Below are 9,037 nucleotides of genomic sequence, written 5' to 3'. Positions count from 1 at the left end.
GACTTAGTAAGAAAAGCATAAATCATAAACATACATAAATCTCGGGTTATGATCAGACGCCCATACCCCTGACCATAACCCTAACTGTCGTGTCCTACACGATACTGAGTTTCGAACGTTCATAAGATGGTACTATTGAAAAGTAACAGCCTATACTCGGTACACTGGTCATACTCCAGCTGCTAGTCATACTCTAGCCCGTACCGATGTGTTACAGTATCAGCCTATACTCAGTACACTGGTCATACTCCAGCTGCTAGTCATACTCTAGCCTGTGCTGATGTGATACGTCAAATAGTACAGAACCACCGACCCTAGTATCAGCCTATACTCGGTACACTGGTCATACTCCAGCTGCTAGTCATACTCTAGCCTGTACCGATGTGATACAGTTGGATGGTTCGAAGCCAACATACATATCTAATGTAGGCTTCCTACATGCACGCTAAACATGTAATACATATGCATACTGTTATACTAATCTTACCTCAATTCCGAATTTAGATGTGTCGGTCAACCTGACTGGAACGAACTGCACGGCAGTTTACAGGCTCCTAAACCATAACAATCACAACACTTAATAAGTGATACTGTAAATCACTTCCCGGGGACTTAAACTAGAAATTAAAAGTTTCCCTATCGATAAAGAGCATGGCAATACCCCAAATAACATAAAAATGAGAAAATCTAGGGTTCCTGAAAATCACCCAACCGGCAGACCGGTTGCCCAACCGGAATTTCGGTTCTGGGAATTTTCAGAACCCCATCCGGAATTCCGGATGCACAACCGGAATTCCGGTTCCTCGCAGGAAACCATCAAAAATTCATACTTTTCTCAGATCAATTCCAAACCACACCAAAACTTCCAGACCTGCTATTTAGACCCTAAGGAACAATTCTAAAGCATAAAAACCGAGCTTCATGCAAACAAACCAAAATCACCATTGGAGGTTCAAGATTGAGTTCAAAAACTCAAAACTTGACTTAACCTCCCAACAGCCACCAAATCAAGCATAAATCAACATGTTGCAACATAAATTAACACCAAGAAACACTACTCAACAATAGCAGCAACCACAGCAACGAAAATCAACACTTTGCTTTGAAAAAAATATAGCTTTTGTACTACAAATTCACCAACTTAAACAAGGGTAATAATCATGCATTACAACCCATCTAATCCATTCAATTCAAGCATTTTAATCCAAGAAACAACAGTAACAACAAACAGCAGCAATAATCTCAAAAACTAAACATGCAATACTCATTTTTTCATAATTTTCAACAAACTTAAAGAGAGAGAGAGATTAGGAGCTAACCTAGCTTGATTAGAACACCAAAAAGGAGATGAATTCACAAGAAAAATTCAAAGATCCTTGTTGCTTAAGGAGGCCGAAAATAGAGAGAGAAAGTTGAGAGAAAATGCTTTTCCTTTGATATTTTCCTAACTTTCTAATTTTTGAAACTTTGGAAAATAAAAATAAAGAGTTCCAATTATTCATTCTAGCCAACAATTAACAAATTATACATTTAATTCCCACTTACTAAGTCCACTAACGGACAAAACATAAATGGGGCAAAATGACCATTTTGTCCATTCACACTAAAATAGCATAAAGAGCACTAAAGGGGTATTTTTAGGAAATTCTAAATTCCCGGCCAATCCCGACATTCCCAATGTCTAATAAACCGTCCCAAAATACTAACATACTACGTTGTGATTTTACTGAGCCAAACACCGAGTTCCATGTTACCGGGCACCGGAAATGCAACATTATGAAATCACTAAATGACATAAAATGCATTTCAGAATTCAACAATAACAGCATAAATAATTATTTAAATAGTTATAAATGATTTTCCATAACTAAACATAATTAACTGCTAATTTCCAAATTAAACTAAGCGGTCTTTACAATGAATTTATTTTATGAATGTGAAATCAGGGGTTAACCCTATTTGTTAAAATCCCGGATTGTGTGTGACTAGGATTACCGGCACCTGGTCAGGAGCATTCGGGGATTTGGAATCTCTACTATTGCAGGACATCAGGTAAGATAGTGATTAACACGTAGAGTATGCACAGTGGCGCTTATATTGAGAATGATGTGCATGAATGTTTAGTAACCGGGATTAGGGTTATTACCCTAATAGGAACGGCCTAATAGCCTAGGGTTATTACCCTAGTGATATATGTGTATAAATGCCATGCCATGTTAATTGAAATGAGATTTAGGGATTATGCGCTCAAGGCATAATCAGGTTGGACTCGGTACTCATAACCGAGATGAACCACTTCTAAGGCCTTAATGTATTTAGACGTGTGAGAGTAACACTGTTGGGTTTTATGCCCTAAATAAAACTCATTTCACATAATCAGATTTACTTATTAATAAAGATCAGAAATAAAATTTTATGTTGCATGGTTCACATGATTTATTTCATGATTATATGTGTATATAATGTATGAATTCTTTTTAAGTCCAGAACATATGAGTTCGTTAAAGATTATAGTGTTGTCAGCACAGTGGAATATAATCTTTATTATATGTTCAAAAGTTGATTCCCTGATTTGTCAGAACACTGGATTTAGACTGACATGGTATAATCAGCGATAGGTATTCTTACACCTTGGAAATGTGTTATGTCCTTTCCAGGACATTGGCAAAGTTTACCAGTATCGGATGCATGGAGTATGCATTGGAATGGACCGATATTGAACTTTGAATTAGATTTTGAAACTTACCGTAAATATCTATTCAATTCAATATCATAAGTTGATCCTAGATCACATGATCGAAATCCTGATATGGTTAGGCTCAATTTCAAGAGTATTATTCGTGTTCTTTGATTTGTTAGTTAAGCCTAATTTTTAGTCTGGGCAATACGTACATTTTGGGAACACGGTAGTGCAATTTAGTGGGAGCGCTAACATAAATAGGGAATCTATAGCTTCTATTTGGCAAATAGAAGTAAAGGATGATTTCCTTCGAGCTTAACCAAACGAAGATAAATGGTGGAGATCTCATTTCACTTAGGTGAAATATCATTTATACAGGGTTAAGTGTTTTAAGGATAAAATACATTGTAGGGTGTTACGGTAATTTAATCATGTACAGTGTAAATCATCTATATAGAGGATCATTGATCACATTAGGGTTATAACAATGGATAACTGATGACGTGTCTATATCGTGGAACATATAGAGCGTTTCTATATGACTGAGAGTGCAATTCCAAGTTCTAAGTGTGGATTCAATGAGGAATTAATAAGTTAGGGAATTTACTTGGTAAATTCGGTTCGACTTATTGGAAGCTCGGTTATATAGACCCATGGTCCCCATACTAGTTGAGGCCATACTGCTTGTAAGACTCAGTTAATTGATTTTAATTAATCAATTATAATTCTAAAAGTTAGACTATGTCTACTTTATGAATTCTCACAGTTTAAGGATGAAATCGTAAAGAAAAGGGTTTCTAGGTTTAATTATTAATTAAGAGACTTTGTATGTCCAATTAATAATTATTTTAAATGACAATATTATTTAATAATCTATTTTAGTTATTAAATAATTAGTTTTGGCATTTAAATGATTAGAATTGGAAAAGTGGCATTTTTGGAGAAATAGAAATAAAATTGAGGAAACTGCAAAATCCAAGTGAGGCCCATTTCCCTCTATGGCCGAGCACTCCCTTTGTGTTGCCCAATTATTATTTTTTATTTTTTAATTGTCATGTAATTGCTAATCAAAGCCTAGCTATAATAGGAAAGTGGTGGATCACACTAAGTAAGGCAGTTAATTGATTACACAGTAATTAAGGAAACTGTTTATTTGGAAAGTTGTGCTCTCCCTTTTCCCTATATAAAGCAACCTTGCTCTCTTCTCTTGCATGGATGAAAAGCCACGAAATTAAGAGAGAAAAATAGAGAGAAAATTTCGAAATCCTTGTGAGATGAGTAGTGCCCACACACATCAAGTGGTATCTCAATCATAGTATGGAAGACTATGGAATTTCTGCATCAAAGAAGGAGAAAAGAAGATCCAAGTTCAGATCTTGGTGATGCTCTGCTACAGAAAGGAATCAAGGGCTAGAGATCTGAACGGAAGGAGTCATATTATTCCGCTGCACCCACTGTAAGGTTTTCTAACTTTATATGTGTTTATTTTCATTGTTTTAGAATTCATATTAGGTTGTTAATCCAACATACTTGTTAGTAAATCTAGATCCTGGTAAAATAATTTCCAACAAACACGTGGGTCTACGTCATGTAGATTTAATTGGATGTGTGAGTGCAACACGTAGGTCTATGCCACGTAGACATAAATGGGCATGATGAGATAATGATTAGGTCTGTGCTATACAGACATATGTGAATGAGCATATTATATTTGTTATAATTTATACTGTCTTGTTGGGCTTGGCTCACGGGTGCTCTACTGTGTAGGAAAGGGTAAGGCATTAGCTGATCAGCCATGAGTTTCAGGAGCAGGGCGAAGAATGTACATGTTCATGCCACTTCAGACCAAGCAGGTTATGGGTCTAACACTTTTGACTTTTGTATTCTGTTTTGCCGCTTAGGTCGGCTAGTAAGAAAGAACTTGTAATAAGTTTGTAAATATTTTTAGGATCCCAACTATTTTGAAAAGTTTAAATATATTACAAGTTTATTTTCAATCTGTTTAATATAAAAGTTTAAATTCTGCGCTATTTTAATTAGTAATCCCGATTAGGGGATTAGGGTTTCATAAACATTTTGGGTAGGGTGCCTAATTATTTAGGGCGTTACAGATGGAGTTCAACAACTGGTTATGTTGAATAACAGGGAAGATTTCTGGTGTGATAACTTTGATCTTGGATGCTACTATTTATATGCTTTGGAAAAATAGAAACAATAGTGTGCATAATAGTAGTTGTTTTACTATATTAAAAGTTGTAAATGATATAAAAGATATAGGTAAGCACAGGTTGTATAGCTTAAAAAATAGAAAGATTATATAAGCGAAAAGAGACATGTTTTTTCGCCTAGTTTAGTAGGGGATGTTTGGTGTGTGGTTGGGCCGCTCAGTTGTGACTTTGGTGTTTGCTTGCTTTGTCTTTGATTAATGAATATTCTCTTTAGTAAAAAAAAAATAATTATGGAGATGAATCTTTACCTAAATCATTTGTTTTAATGGTTTTTCATGCAGATATTAGTTTATTTTTTCATTTTTACATCTTAAGTAAATTGAGCAGAGTTGCAGTCATGGAAAGCCTCCAAGTTTACACCATACTTTTCTTTGTCTGGTTAGTCTCTACAATGCTTGTTTGAGCCATGTTGACAAAAAGTCGGACCATGGTTCGACTTCCACCGAGCCCATTTGCTTTTCCTGTCAGTGGACACCTTCACCTCCTTGCCCCAATACCACACCAATCTTTCCAAAAACTCTCAAACACCTATCGACCCTTGATTTATCTCTCTCTTTGCTCTATTTCCTCTGTTGTGGTTTCGTCCCTTGAATTAGCCAAACTCTTCCTTAAGACAAAGGAAACTTGGTTCTCCAATAGAACCCAATTGAGTGTAGTTGACCACATTTCTTATCCCTTAGCTGACTTCACATTTGCACCTTATGGACCTTATTGGAAGTTCATGAAGAAATTGTGCATGACTCAGCTTCTTGGTGGCCAAACACTTAATAATAAGCTTCTTCTAGTTAGGAGTGAAGAGATAAAAAGATTCTTGAAATTGATGAGCAAAAGAGCTGAGTCTAAGGAACCAATTGAAATTGGTAAATAGCTTACTAAGCTTACAAATAATATCATAACAGGAATGATTATGAAGCAAAGGTGTTCTGGGAATGATGATGATGATCATAGTGAGGCTGAGAAGATAAATGAGTTGGTCAAAGAGAGAAACCAACTTGTTGGGAAATTCAATTTGTCATATTTTTTTTTTTGTTTTGTAAAAATTGGGATTTGCAAGGATTTGAGGCAAGAGGGAAAGGCTTCCATGAAAAGTTTGACTCTATGATGGAGAAGATAATACAAGAGCGTGAAGAAGCTAGGAATGTGGAGAAGGGAAGAAATGACATTGTTACAGACTTGCTTGACATAGCAAAAGATGAAGATCACAAATCAAATATCAAATTAGGAAAAGATAATATCAAGGCATTTCTATTGGTATGTTCTTTCAAACTCTTACACATTCCTTTAAAGTCTTAAATTGAAAGACCACTTTGATTTGCAATATCTCAAAATTAATCTTTAAGAGTAAATAGGTAACACACAATTCTGCAATGTAGGCCTTAAATTATCATTCATACATTTGTTACTATACATTTTGACATCTACAGGATATATTTGTAGCTGGGACTAGGACAACTCCCATAACTATAGAGTGGGCAATATCAAAGCTAATAAACCACCCAAACATTATGTAAAAGGCAAGAAAAGAAATATATAGCATAGTTTGGAAAACCATACTAGTAGAGGAGTGAGACATTGTTGATCTTCCATATATTTAGCTATAACAAAAGATACATTGAGGCTTCACCCAGCTGGGCCACTAATACTAAGAGAATCAATTGAAGATTGCACCATTAATGGTAACTATATTCCTAAAAGACCAGAGTGTATATTAACTCATGGGCTATTGGTAGAGACTCCAAATATTGGAAATAAAATCCTCTTGAGTTCAACCCAGAGAGGTTTCTAAGTGAAGATGGGAGTGGAAATATCAACCATATGGATGTTAGGGGACAAAGTTTCAATCTTTTGCCATTTGGGAGTGGAAGAAGAGGGTGCTCAGGAGCTTCACTTGCTTTGTTGATCATTCAAACAAGTACTGCTTGTATGATTCAGTGTTTTGAGTGGAAAGGATTCAATGACAAGGTTGATCTTGAAGAGGAACCTGAGCTCACCCTTGCTAGAGCTCATCCCTTAATTTGTTTTTCAGTTTCTAGGTTTATTCTTTAGATTTTGTAAGAGTGATCTGTTAATGACTAAGAGTACAACGTTATTCCCCATAATTTGTTGGAGATTCATTTACTATTTGTAAGTATATATTTTTTTTGTGAAAGAGACTATTTATTGTAAGCTATTGTGTTAGTATATCTACAAATAATGTTTTGTAAGATGATGATTCATTATTATTTTGATGTTTGCATAAGATTATGTAAAATTAACTAATAAATAGAATGGAAAGGAAAGAAAGTGGTCTAATATTCTAAAATTTCAGATTTTTCCATGTATATACAACTAAATAAAAAATATTAGATTAAGGGAATTTGATAATACTTTTTTTTTTTATACTTTTTTTAATTTTATTTTTAAAAATTTATTTTTGAAAAATAAAATATATTTTATAACCACTTTTATTTTCAATTTTAAAAATAGAATAGAAATTATTTTCTGTAAATTTTATTTTTATTTTTATTTTTTGATTTTAATTAAGTCGTGTCTGAAATCGAGTTTGGGGTTGGAGCGGGGTCTGCGAGTGAAGGTACAAGTTCGGATCAGAGTCCAAATATTAATTCAGAAAAAAAAAATATTTTAAAAAATATTGAAAGTAATCTTTTATGTTTTCAAAATTTTTAAAATTTTAATTCTCAATTAAAAAATTAAAAAGTGAAAACAGTTTTATAGAACATGTTTTTGGAAAATATTTTGATTTCAATTTCATAATATTTCTAATTCATGTATATAATTTTTTTTATTTTTTTCTAAGAAAATTTCATATAATTTTTTGTTTTAATTCTTTTGTCATAATATTTAAAATATAATTTAATTTTATTTGCTAAGTATATTTTTTAAGAATATGAATTAGAAGAAAAAAGTTAAAAAAAAAACTTAATACAATTAAAAATATAAATTTTATATAAAATAAAAATTATTAAAATGGGGGTGTCTTTAAAAATTTTGGAATGTCTTCGTGAGATGCGCTGGTAAAAGTGATTTTTGCTAGCACATTATACTATTGCGTTGGCAAAAATATTTTTACCAATGCAAAAGTATGGTGGGAAAAAGTATCAAAGAGTGGGAAAATTTGAGCTGTTTACCAACACAGTTTGTGAGATACGTTGGTAAAAGTAATTTTAAACCAACATAGTAATAAAATGCACTAGCAAAAACTTTTGCCAGCGCAGTTTATTATTGCGCTGGAAAAAGTGACTTTTGCCAGCGTAGCTCGTTATTGTGCTGGCCAAAGTCACTTTTGTCAGAGCGCACTTTTGCGCTGGTAAAAAGTATCAAGGGGATAATGTTTACAGGGCTTGCTATGCCAACACAAATATGAGGTGCTTTAAAAATAGGCTTTGCCAGCGCAAATGTGTATTGGTAAAATTTTGACTTTTTTGCCAACACAATTCACGAGATCCGTTGGTAAAAGTGACGTTTGCCAGCCAGTAGCAAATTGCGCTGACAAAAGTGATATTTCTTGTAGTGTCGTATTTCTTTCTCCATTCTATATTATTTTATAACATTTTGTTTATAGATAGAGATTTTTTTTTTCATTAACGGTGCGTTTGGCAATATTTTTTTAATCACTTTTTTGTTTTTAAAATTAGAATGAAAATATTTTCTAAAATTATGTTCTATAAACTGGTTTTGCTTTTCAATTTTTTAATTAAAAATCTAAATTTAAAAAAAGATTACTTTCAACATTTTTTAAACAATTTTTTTTTTTTTTTTTTTTGCATTTTTACAAAATTCTACATAGAAACTCTTATTGCAACTAGCGCTGCAACCTAAATTGCAACAAAAAATCGTATAAAAACCCCTATTGCAACTAGCGCTGCAACCACTATTGAAATCCAAACCGTAAATTTGAAAAAAAAAAGTTAAAAAAATAGTACATGGATAATTCCCCTTAATTTTTTTTATAAATAAAAAATTAATTAACATGTTAAATTTTAATTGATTTAACATAATATGAGACACCACTTTTTACCTGGAGATTTTGATGACCTGTTAATTTTATTGTTCAAACTTAAATAAAAAACAATTAAATGATATGGCATAATTTTACTGGTTAGACACACCTTGGGATAGTAAATTTTGG

At 33.1% G+C, this 9,037-nt stretch overlaps 1 pseudogene; it reads left to right on the top strand.

Moving 5' to 3' along the window:
- Nucleotides 1-5,245: 5,245 nt before the first annotated feature.
- LOC115710992 (cytochrome P450 93A3-like) lies at nucleotides 5,246-6,954 on the top strand (annotated as a pseudogene).
- The last annotated feature ends 2,083 nt before the right edge of the window (nucleotides 6,955-9,037 follow it).

Source organism: Cannabis sativa, chromosome 3, assembly GCF_029168945.1.
Source record: "Cannabis sativa cultivar Pink pepper isolate KNU-18-1 chromosome 3, ASM2916894v1, whole genome shotgun sequence".
Taxonomy (NCBI): Eukaryota; Viridiplantae; Streptophyta; class Magnoliopsida; order Rosales; family Cannabaceae; genus Cannabis; species Cannabis sativa.
The sequence above is the reverse complement of the archived record's forward strand: the minus strand, read 5'-3'. Positions and strand labels throughout refer to the sequence as shown.